The 12,479-nt window shown below is 41.1% G+C and overlaps 1 long non-coding RNA gene across 1 annotated transcript; it reads right to left on the reverse strand.

The window, feature by feature from the left end:
* Nucleotides 1-283: 283 nt before the first annotated feature.
* Nucleotides 284-12,134, reverse strand: LOC128317041 (uncharacterized). The gene is made up of 3 exons (XR_004578392.2): nucleotides 10,396-12,134; nucleotides 8,737-8,848; nucleotides 284-8,428 (listed from the first exon to the last, which is right to left on the reverse strand). It is a non-coding gene; the product is annotated as an uncharacterized LOC128317041 (long non-coding RNA).
* Nucleotides 12,135-12,479: the final 345 nt, after the last annotated feature.

The raw sequence follows: 12,479 nt of genomic DNA on the forward strand, positions 1-12,479 counted from the left end.
TTAAACAAGTTGGAACGGATGGAGGCGAATCTTTATATAATTAAATGGTATTGTGCGTTTCTTATAGGGAGATAACAGTAGATGAAAGTCAATTCAATCCTCTCTGACATACAGGTTATAAGTACCGGAGGTACCCCCAGTACCCCCCCCCCCCCCCTTTTTACACTATACAAAATATGATTGTAGAAACCAGTATACAAACAATTACATTATTAATATAAATTGACACAGCCATACACCGTTTATTAACCATAGATTCAGATACTGCTATGTATAAGTCGGAGATAGAAGAGGTTGTGCAGGTGTGTGAGGAGCACAAAAAAAAAAAAATTAAAGAAATGGATTTAGATCCCAGGTCTGTTGGTGACCACAGCCCAGTTTTAATCTATGGGGAGAGAGTTGAGCAGGAAACAACATAAGTATTTAGGGATTCATTTTGATTTTCAGTTACAATGGGTTCATCAAGTGGAGTATATCTGCTCACGAGTTAATCAGCATTTGCATTTTTTTTCAAATGCTTAGGGTCCATGGAGTGGATAAAAGCACTATATTATTGTTTTACAGGGCAGCCATTGAATCCATTAACCGTTATGGTATTACAACAATAGATCAATACAACTCCAAAACCTGATTAGAAGGGCTGGAAAAATAATTGGCATGCTGACCTCACCTTCTCTTGAGAAGATCTTTGAGGAGACTGTAAGGACGCAGAGCCTTAAAATCATTTGTGATCCAAACCACATCCTTCACAAAGAGTTGTCTTGGTGTAGGGTTTTGTGCAACAACTGATGTATGGCATTTGTGTATGTTATGTGTATGTTTGGTTATTGTATGGTGTGTATGTTTTACTGTTTATACAGATCTGGGTGCAAACGCATGTCAATGTATTTTGATTGTACATGTGTATCGTAATGTCAGCTGTGTTCTCTCAATTGCCCAGGACAAATTTCTCCTACCGGAGACAAAAAAGGCTAATCTAATCTAATTTTCCTCATGCTGGAATATAAACAAAGACTTGTACAGGAAGCTCTGGAGAGGAGGGCTGGTCTGCCCAGTCAGAAGCTGCGCTTGATGACATTGACTGGGACATATTCCTGTAGAGTTCCGCTGACGTTCACGAGTTTGCGGATGTAGTAGTTAACTTTGCTTCCTCAATTAGGATGCTAACAACACACACCTTGTGTGCATTCGCCTCTGCTTGGAGAAAGTCCTTATAGTGCATACAATGCAGGGCTCATATCGGGGAATGTGAGCGAGTACAAAGCTTTGTGCTATGCTCTCGGATGCCAATAAGAGCCAATAACTCCGGTGAAGGGAGTGGGTGGAGTCTCATTTCCAGCCTAATGACTCCCGATGCATGTGGCAGAGACTGAAGTCTATCAGCTCCTTCGGAGGCAAATCCACCAACGTTGTGAGAGATTACTTTTCTATCATTAAAGATCTTCAACTCCCTTCCCATAATGAAAAAAACTAAACAAATTCACCTGCAAGTTGCTTACCTACTCTGGCCACCAGATGTGGGCCAGAAACTGCTGACGTGAATACAAAGGACAGAAAAACAGAACCGAGTTTCAGATCATCGAAAGAGATGCACCTGCAATACTACATGTCAAACATGAGGCATAACAAAAAGAGTACATGAAGTGTACAATGACATACTGAAGGAATATAAAGATTTGTTCTGTGGTCTAGGATGTATGCCAGGACATACAAGTGGATCCAACAATTCCACCAGTTGTTCATGCTAAACGAAAAGTTCCAGTTGCCCTTAAAGACAGGAAAATTAATGAATTTCACAGAATGGAAACGATGGGTGTAACTGCCAGACAAACAGAGCCAACAGATTGGGTTAGTAGCAAGGTAATGATAGTCAAGCATTCTTGACCCACAGGACTTAAATAAGGCAATCAAACAAGAACACTTCCCACTGCTCACAATAGAAGTCATCTTGTCAAACATGCCAAACACTAAAATCTTCTCTGAGATAGATGACAGTCAAGGGTTGTGTCAGATTAAATTGGATTATGAGAGCTCCAAGCTGTGCACATTTAACACACCCATAGGAAGATAGATTCCTACATCTACTTTGTGGAATATCATCAGCATCAGAGGTATTTTAAAAAGCTGTAGCACAGATTGAAGATCTGGATGGTGATCAACATTGAAGATGATCTGTTGGTGTGGGGAGAAACCATACAAGAACATGATCACAGACTGAAAAACTCCTAAAAGAGCAAGACAGTACAACCTTAAACTGAGTAAAAAGGAATGTCAAATTAGAACATCACAGATCAAGTACATTGGTCATGTACTTATAGCCGATGGACTCAAACCAAATGATGAGAAAGTGATACCTGTAATCCAGTTACCACCACCAGAAGACAAGCAAGCTCTACAGAAGTTCCTGGTTATGTTACAGTATCTTGCCAAGTTCATTCGCAATCTGTCATAAGTAAGTATGCCACTAAGAAAGTTGCTTGAAAATGACATTGAATGGAACTGGAGAAGTGAACAAGAAAAAAAGCATTCGAAAGCTGAAAACATTGGCAACAAATGCACTAACACTAATGTGCTATGATGTCAGCAAACCTCTAACTCTGTCTGTGGATGCTAGCTCTGAAGCCATAGGAGCAGTCTTACTGTAAGATTAAAGACCAGTAGCATACAGATCACGAGCACTCACAGATTGACAACTCAGATCAAAAAAAGAGCTTATAACAAATGTCAAAGACAGGCACTGAACCCCCAACCCTTTAGGTACAAGGCAAACAGGCTAACCACTAAACCACCATGCATCTCTCTCACGAGGGCCTCGTCTCTCTCCTCGCCACAGCTCACTACAGCACAGAACACTCATTAGTAGAATTCCCCTCAGGTGTGCATTCCTTACCACTCACCTTCTCCAGCTCCGCCCTCCATTCACAAACCCGGTGTTTGACCACGCCCCCACTTCCACAGAGCTACTTGCCATTGTCTACAGATGTGAGAAATTCAAGTAGAAAGTGATCACAAACCACTTGAGAGTATCTTCAAGAAGTCACTCCAAAAAACTATCTAGACTACAAAAGATGATGCTCAGACTTCAGAAATATAGTCTTAAAGTCACATACTGTATGCCAGGCAAAGAAATGCGCATAGCAGATGCAGCTCAGAGTCAAATACCACCGGCTGTAACCACTAGATCTGCAAGAGTTATAAAAATGGCATCAAGATTCAAAGACTGAAGCCACATAACATGTGCAAGATAGTTACTGTTGGTAATGCACAATAACTGAACACATAGAGACAGTTAAATAAAAATGTCTTTATTGAATACATTGTTCAATGCAGTGGCATTGTGAGGGGGAGCTTCGGGGGCTTAAGCCCCTGATCTGTTTGAAGATTGAACACGTTTCAGTTCACAAATAAAACAGGTTTTATGACTTTTAATTTGTTCTCCCAGTACTAGAAATCCTCTCTGTCCGTGATGAAAAGCAGATGGCGCTGGCTTTTGGACATTACCGCTTACTGCAGCTCTTAAGCCCTGTGTTGGGTATTTAATTAGCCAGCTGTTAAACAGTGCCTGTTCCGACCGGCAGGTGGCGCTGATGTCAGTCAGCAGGTTTCAACAGACCTAATTGAACAGTCATCATTCATTCACTCAAAAAGCTGATGAGGTAATAATACAAGTGTTCAGGGTAACTGAGACTTTATTTCTAACCTGTAAGCTTAATAATTGTTCACAGTCATTTTGTAAGTTTGTAGTTTTGGTGAAATTAAATAACTTTAACCAATAAAATGTACATCATATATGTATAAATACACTTACATTATTCGGAGCAATGTTGTAAATTTTACAAGCTAGCTATTTTATCTAGATTTGATATAACCATAGGCAACTGTCTGATAACATCTGTTACTGTAATGTTATCTAGTGATCTAGCAGAACTTCCTTAATAAAAACACAGGAAACAAAAAAGAAACAAACCAGGAACTAGGACACAGGGAGCTAGGCTAAAACCTAAAAAACTAACACTATGCGCCGGACTAACAGTAACAAAAATCTCCCCCCACATGTGAACACAGGCCTTCTCTCAGATCATTTGAAACATTCTGCTGTCTTTGTAAAATCACAACAGTCCAATCCTGAGATTGACCTTGAACATGAACATGTGTCATTCTGAAACTTAAGGTGAAGGCAGTCTACATAACTATTCACATTTGGGCACATTACCTCCAAAAGACCAAAAACTGGGTGCATTGTAGGGTCATAAACGATGCCATCAGGAGATGCCCCAAGCCAAGGTGCATCTGGGTGAATTAAGAATCGAGATGGGTAGAAGTTCACCTCTCACAACAGACAATATTCCTGAACAGCTGCAGATTCCATTTCAAGGCCTCTCTTCATATCTGCTGTCTGGCGAGTTCCTCTGCAGATCCTTTCAGCCAGGTGTTCAGCAGAGCTCTGCCCCGCCCATGGCAAACCTCCTTGAAACACGACGATGTTACTTGTGGCTTTGGGATAGAGTGCCAGTCATGCGAAGCACTATGTTCTATGGTGGCATGCTCGATCTTGTGAGCTGTTTCCAGAGTTACTGCCAGTGACCTCGTGCAGCAGCTCTTGATGGGTGTGGACAAACAAGCACACAGATGGGTCAAGCGTGTAACAATCAGCTGGCAGAGGTGGCAGTGGAGGGGCATGTTGATGAAGAGTAATGTTGCAGGTTGTTATGACAGCACACGCCCAGCCTGAACTTTGCCAGAGGCAGAATCCACCAGTGAATCCTCAGCAGACATCAGGATTGTGGTAACTAAAGGGGCTGTAGTGCAGGTAAAGTCCTGTACACTTGTACACTTTCTTGCTTTTTTACTGAACAGCTTTACTATGTCTGTGTTATGGATCCTGGGAAAACTTCTACATAAAATGTAAGCAATCAATTCAAGCTTCAGGTTACAGCTATCTTTTGTTGTGTCCCCCTACTCTTAAACTATGTGGTCTTTCAGCAAATACTAAAGCTAACATTTTTCGCATCGTCATTAATTAAGGTTATTAGTCTCCAATTATCTAATGATAATGGATCTTTTTTCTGTTTTGGAATTATAGTTATTAGACCCTGTGTCATTGTGGTAAGAAGGGAGCCAGTTTCAATTGCTTCCTTGAACACAAAAAGTAAAAATTCAGAGATATCATCTTGAAAAGCTTTGTAGAATTCACTCGTCCATCCATCATTGCCAGGGGATTTGCTCTCTTTTAATTCTGCAATACCTAATTTGATGTCATTTAATGTTATTTCTGCATCACATAAATTCTGGGATACCTTAACTATGATTGTAGCATATGCTTTAACTGCTTCTAAGAAGTTATCAATGACTGGTATAAAGGTTCTGATAAAATTTAGCCACAAATTTAGATCTTTATATTTTATAAAAGTAAAACTATAAAACTGTCTCCTTCTTGACATCACAAAGGCTCCCTTTGCTTTCTCTTCACACAGTTTTTCCAAGGCTAATTGTAGTAGCTTATATGTAACTTCTTAGATTCTAGGTTAGTATCTGCAGAAGATAGTTGGATAATTTCACTGATGATTCTCTCTACATTTAAATTTTTTTTTTTTTTTACTTTTAGCAATTTCCTTACCCCTTTTCACAGCTATTAATTTCAACTCGTCTTTCATTAACTCCCAGTATCTCCCACAGGCTTTTTCTAAGTGGGCTTTACTCTAGAATGTCCTAATAATGTTTTTGGCCTCTTTCTGAAAAAGATCATCTTCAAGTAGGTTACAGGTGAATTTCCAATAACCCCTGCTCATTCCACAGCCACCCAAATGGTCTAGATTAATAGTAAAGTTAATTGGTAAAGACCGATGGATCAACTGAGATTTTTAAAAATTCTTTCCATTAATGTGAGTAGACGTTAACATTATAATACTCACTCTCAAAGTTGTCGATGTAACTTGAAACGTATAGTTTAAAGCCATTCTGCATTTTATTGGATGGTGTGACAGCTGACAGCCTCACAGTGCGATGAACTTCATTTACAGTACAAGTTCTTCTAAGCAGCTCATTTTCTTTTCAGTCATTTTGACAGCTCTAGGTAAAGATCAATGGCTTCCGGCGCAGCACCGGATGGAAATGGGCTCCCTGAGAAAAAACACGCAAATGACCGTGCATATAGACCATTTAAGCCTGGTTTATACTTCTGTGTTTACACATATTTGTGTTGTGACGCAGAGAGGGAGTCACGTGCAAATGTGGCACGCAGAGGCACAGTGCACAGTCCTCCCACAAGCTAACTACACGGTGTGTGTACCTGGGGCCCGTTTCAATAAGGAGGTTCAACCAACTCTGAGTTTAAACTTGAACTCTGAGTTGACTTACTCTGAGATGGGAAACTCTGAGTTTTCGGTTACAGAACAGCTGAAATGAGTTAGTTCAATCAACTCTAAATAGGTTGACTCTGCGTTAAGCGCGTGCACCACGACTATAAAAAGCCATGATCAATAGAGTGCAGATATTATGAGTCTCCATGGCAACAGCACCCAAAAAATTAACTTGTGATGCAATTACATTAAATACAGAATTTTTTTTATGAATTAAAAGTGCAGTTTTGTGTCTGTCCTTGTATTGTGGTTGAGGTTGATATGCGATTTATAAAGCAATTAGTAATAAATAATCCAATACTTTTAAGGGAGAGTAATTATCACATTAATCTACTTTTTTTAGAGTAACTTACCCAACACTGCTGTAATAATATCAGAAGTGAAACTGGAAGAACAGTACATTATTTGAACCTAATTTTAATTTTCATGTAGATGCAATCCTGCAGGCATAAAAAGAACATGGCAGCAGCTAAAAATGAAATATAAAAACATAATTCAATCAGGTAAGGCTTGAGCATATCATTGGTGTAGGCTACCTGACTTTACAAACATTTGACATATTAAATAACTAAATAGCATCTAGTGTCTTGCAGTGCAGCAGCATTTTTGACATAGGAGTAATGCTGTTTTCACACGATTAAATGTTCATTCTTATTTGACTTCTACTCAGCCAACAGAAAGAACGCAGAGGCTCGCAAAACTGGTGGAGGACCTGCACCACCACCACTCTCAAATGCAGAGGAGATGGCCCTGAGCCTGAACACTGGAAGGCCAGTGGCAGAGGGAATTCCAGGAGGGAGTTAATCAGAGCCAGTCACTCCCCAGGATACAAGTGCCTTCATAAAATGTAAGAGGCCTACCTATATATTTTATTTTTTTTATATAGGCTATTTTTCATATGCATTTATTTCACTTTGGGTTGGGTTTTTTGTTGGTCCCAACAGATTCTGATGGTAATAACTGCCTTTTGGAGCCTCCTGTCATAACAGAACCCCAGGCAGTTGTAAGTAGCCTACTAAATAAACCATTAATTATGACAAGTAGTATTATAAAGTGTACTCAACCAAATGCTAATCTTCACAGGAAGATGAGGATGATGAAACCACTTCTGCCACAGAGAGGCCTACAGAGGTAATATTAATATAGTGTCTACACATCAAACAATCTACACATTCACATTTATTCACATTTTTGTGTGGAGTAGCCTATAGAATCAAAGTTTATATTTAAGTATAAACTGACATTATTATCTCTCCTCCACCCCAGCAGAGTGTGGAAGAACAGCAGGAGGAGGGTCCATCAAATTCTGCTGCACAGATGAACACAGTTCAGTAAATGCCAGAGTTTAATTCTGTACAATTCATGAAGAACTATATAATATAACTCTAATCTACTGTATTTTCAGTTACCAGTTAAGGAGTTATATAGACTTCATCTTGTTAAAAAAAAAAAAGAAAAAAAACAGCAAAGAAATTATATACTTGGACCACCAGATCCAAAAGGCAGATCTGGAAATTGACATCCTGAAAGAAAAGCTAAAGGTGAGTGTATGGTCACAGGTGAATTGTATTAATTATTGGAAGAATTTGAAAATCTAACAGTTGCTTTTGTATTTGAAGGAAATAAAGAAGACCAAATAAATTGTTGTGATTTGTATTTATTCATTTTGTTTCTTTTGTGGGTGCTTGTTGATTAATCTGAGAAGAAATTGCAGCATATAATATCTCTGACTACCCTTCCATCCTGGAAATCTGCAGGGTGGATGGGGTCTTCCTCGGGGTCTTGTATTTGTAGGGCAGGGTGTTGCTCCCCTCTAATTATGGCAATATTATGGAGAACAACACATGCCGCAATAATGTCGCAGGCCCTCTCATGGGTTACCCTGAGGTGACGTAGGCACTGAAAACGTGCTTTCAACAGGCCTATGGTCATCTCCACCCAGGCTCTCGTCCTGCAGTGTGCCACATTGAAGTGCTGCTGGGGGCCTGGTTCAGGTTCTGGGTAAGGGGTTATTAGTGTTGGTTGGCATGGGTAACCCCTATCTCCCAGCAGAAAGCCATCAATCTCTCCTGTAAGAAAGTTCACATTGCTTTAGTGATGCAGAAGTGCCCCTGTAAGTGTGTAGTGCGTACATGCATTGAAATAAGTGTATAGGGCAGGGGTGTCCAATCTTATCCACAAAGGGCCAGTGTGGGTGCAGGTTTTCATTCCAATCAAGCAGCAGCCACACCTGATTCCACCTGTTTAATCAGTTGATCATGGCTTTCAATAGACTATCAGGTGTGGCTTCTGCTTGGGTGGAATGAAAACCTGCACCCACACCGGCCCTTTCCGGATAAGATTGGACACCCCTGGTATAGGGCATACATGTACTTACCACATTCCAGCCTGTTGCGCAGGGTCGACTCACAATACATTCGTGAGTCATGAACAGAGCCGGGCCACTTGGCCTCCACATTTGTGATGATATGTGCAGCATCACATATGATCTTGACAGTGCAAAGAATGAGACATGTGAGTGACAGTATTGTGATATAGTCTTTGACCATTAGAAACAGTAGGTTAGTCAGTGTACCTGCACATTAATACTGTGGATAGACCTCCTGTTGACATACACTATATTACCAAAAGTATTCAGTCACCTGCCTTGACTCACATATGAACTTAAGTGCCATCCCATTCCTAACCCATAGGGTTCAATATGATGTCGGTCCACCTTTTGCAGCTATTACAGCTTCAACTCTTCTGGGAAGGCTGTCCACAAGGTTGAGGAGTGTGTTTATAGGAATTTTTGACCATTCTTCCAAAAGCGCATTGGTGAGGTCACACACTGATGTTGGTCGAGAAGGCCTGGCTCTCAGTCTCCGCTCTAATTCATCCCAAAGGTGTTCTATCGGGTTGAGGTCAGGACTCTGTGCAGGCCAGTCAAGTTCATCCACACCAGACTCTGTCATCCATGTCTTTATGGACCTTGCTTTGTGCACTGGTGCACAGTCATGTTGGAAGAGGAAGGGGCCCGCTCCAAACTGTTCCCACAAGGTTGGGAGCATGGAATTGTCCAAAATGTTTTGGTATCCTGAAGCATTCAAAGTTCCTTTCACTGGAACTAAGGGGCCAAGCCCAACTCCTGAAAAACAACCCCACACCATAATTCCTCCTCCACCAAATTTCAAAATTTTTGCAGTACCATTCTCCTGGCAACCTCCAAACCCAGACTCGTCCATCAGATTGCCAGATGGAAAAGCATGATTCATCACTCCAGAGAACGCGTCTCCACTGCTCTAGAGTCCAGTGGCGGCGTGCTTTACACCACTGCATCCGACGCTTTGCATTGCACTTGGTGATGTGTGGCTTGGATGCAGCTGCTCGGCCATGGAAACCCATTCCATGAAGCTCTCTGCGTACTGTACTTTGGCTAATCTGAAGGTCACGTGAAGTTTGGAGCTCTGTAGCAATTGACTGTGAAGAAAGTCAACGACCTCTTTGCACTATGCGCTTCAGCATCCGCTGACCCCTCTCCGTCAGTTTACGTGGCCTACCACTTCGTGGCTGAGTTGCTGTTGTTCCCAAACTCTTCCATTTTGTTATGATAAAGCTGACAGTTGACTGTGGAATATTTAGGAGCGAGGAAATTTCACGACTGGATTTGTTGCACAGGTGGCATCCTATGACAGTTCCATGCTGGAATTCACTGAGCTCCTGAGAGCGGCCCATTGTTTCACAAATGTTTGTAAAAACAGTCTGCATGCCTAAGTGCTTGATTTTATACACCTGTGGCCAGGCCAAGTGATTAGGACACCTGATTCTGATCATTTGGATGGGTGACCGAATACTTTTGGTAATATAGTGCAGTCAGCTTCATTTTCGGAGGGTGCAATGATGGGAATATGTGTGCCATCAATGCATCCAACCGCATTTGGAAATCCTGAAGGGAATTCTAATAATTAGGTTATTTCCAGAGGTCGCAGCAACATGTTATTAACTGATCATCATTTTTCAGAGTAGCCTCATTTAAAATGATTTCTACACCACTAACCTGCAATCCTGTGAAACTCCTCTTTGATGACTCTCAGGGGTTTGTGCCCAGGAAACACCACAAAAATTCGCAGAAAGCGTTTGAGAGCGAGGCACACTTTCCTTACTGTTCTGCATACAGTGGCCTTACTAATGTGCTCTGCATCCCCGATGTTATACAGAAAACTACCGTTTGCAAAGAAACGTAAAGCAACACAAAGCATCTGCTCGGATGTAAGAGCACGGCCACGATGGCTGATGTTTCTGATGTAAGGATGGATGAGATTATGGATATATTCAATTGACTGTCTAGAAAAACGGTACCGCTCAAATAAAAATTCATGAGGATATGACAAAACAATCCACTCGGGGCCTCAAAATCCTCTCCCGACGTAAATGTAACTCGCTGCGAATTAATGCAGCCTCCTCATCTACAGGATCCTCTACAAAACGACATGCCATTTTCACATTTTAGACAGTCGGAAATATGTGCAATTGAATGAATGTACCGAAAGAATGAATGAGGTATTTAAACACCGCTTCCACTTTAAAAAAGGGGAGGAGACCGAAAGAAACTCCGGGTTTAACGAAGAAAACCTGCTCCCAACCAGGTTAGGTTCACAGAGTAAGTTACCACGGTAACTGACTCAGAGTATAGGTTAGCTCTCTTTTAGAAACTGGCTTGACTTACCCTGCTTTCTCGGGTTTGAGATACCTCCGTTTCTGAAACGGAAAATCCAGAGTTTCCCACATTTCAGGGTTAACATACTCAGAGTTCTCACTTAACCTCCTTTCTGAAACGGGCCCCTGCTGTGCTGTGCATTGTGTGAACGCTGATTGGTTGGCGGAAAGGTTTTTACGGTTGCAAACATGGAAATGGTTGGATGAGATGTAAAGGGACATTTCTGCCGCGGGCTTAATCAATTGAGATTCATATTGCTTAAATCAGACTAATACAATTCAAAGTACATCTGAAGTCTAAACAATAAAATGTAAACAATAAAAATTTCCCTTATTGCATCCAGTTCTTTCCGTCTTCTATAGATGTGCTTGTGCTCCCAAACTGCTTGCAAAAAACTCCAGCCATGACATTGTGTTAATATAAGTATATTATATAAAATGTAGTTGCTGTAGTTCATTATAATGGTAAGTTTAATCCTGCAGGATCGCACACTTTATTTTCTCTTTCTTCTACCGGACTCCCAAAAAAGGCACAATGTAGGTGATGTACCACAGTAAAAATAAAAACTAAAGCATCAACATTCAGCGACTGATAGAATTGCAGATTTAAACAGTAGTGCTTCGATATAAAGCCGTTAATATTACTGAATACACTTCACAAATGCTTTCAGTGAGAAATCACTTGGTTTACAAATAGTCATACAAGGTTTTTCACTTTTCAGCAAAAGAACATTATGCCCGTGTTATCTTCTATTTATTATACGGACAGTGAAACACGGAACTAGTATAGTTTTTGGACTTTCTTCGCTGTGTAATTTCGTTAATTCTGGTGCGGTTCATGCGACAGCTCAATTTGTCCTAGAGGACAAGTTCACGTTAAATGCAGGTACGAACACGTCCGCACACGGCGTCCTGTGTTAGGGTGACACTCTGCAACACCCCAGTGTTTTGAGAAACAAGCTTTTTTGGTATGCTTTGAGTGTAAAAGATTTGCATAGCTGAGATAGCAACAAAAGAATAATAATAATAATAATAATAATAAACCTAAGTCTCAAACTTAAACCGTGACACTTGACAGGCGTTTCCTCGACATAAACATTCTCCAAGCAAACACACCAGTTCAGTAGGTGGCGGTAAAGCACAATAACCTTGCGTCATAAAAGATGACGAAGAAGAAGAAGCGGAAGCAGACATGGAGGGAAGATGGCGGCGCCCATAGACGGGCGGACAGGGGGTCGCGGGAAAACAAACCACAACATTGCTGGATCGTGACAATCTGAGAGGAGATCGTATGAGTCCGCAAATTTGGAGGAAGGCGGAAGGCATGAACTGGTTAGTGAATGGGTCAGGAGAGAAGGATCTTGGTATGAGGATGATGACATGAATAGTGAAGAATGGGTGGCGGTAGGGGGTGAAAAAGAGTGG

The sequence above is a fragment of the Pangasianodon hypophthalmus genome, chromosome 7, assembly GCF_027358585.1.
Source record: "Pangasianodon hypophthalmus isolate fPanHyp1 chromosome 7, fPanHyp1.pri, whole genome shotgun sequence".
Lineage (NCBI taxonomy): Eukaryota > Metazoa > Chordata > Actinopteri > Siluriformes > Pangasiidae > Pangasianodon > Pangasianodon hypophthalmus.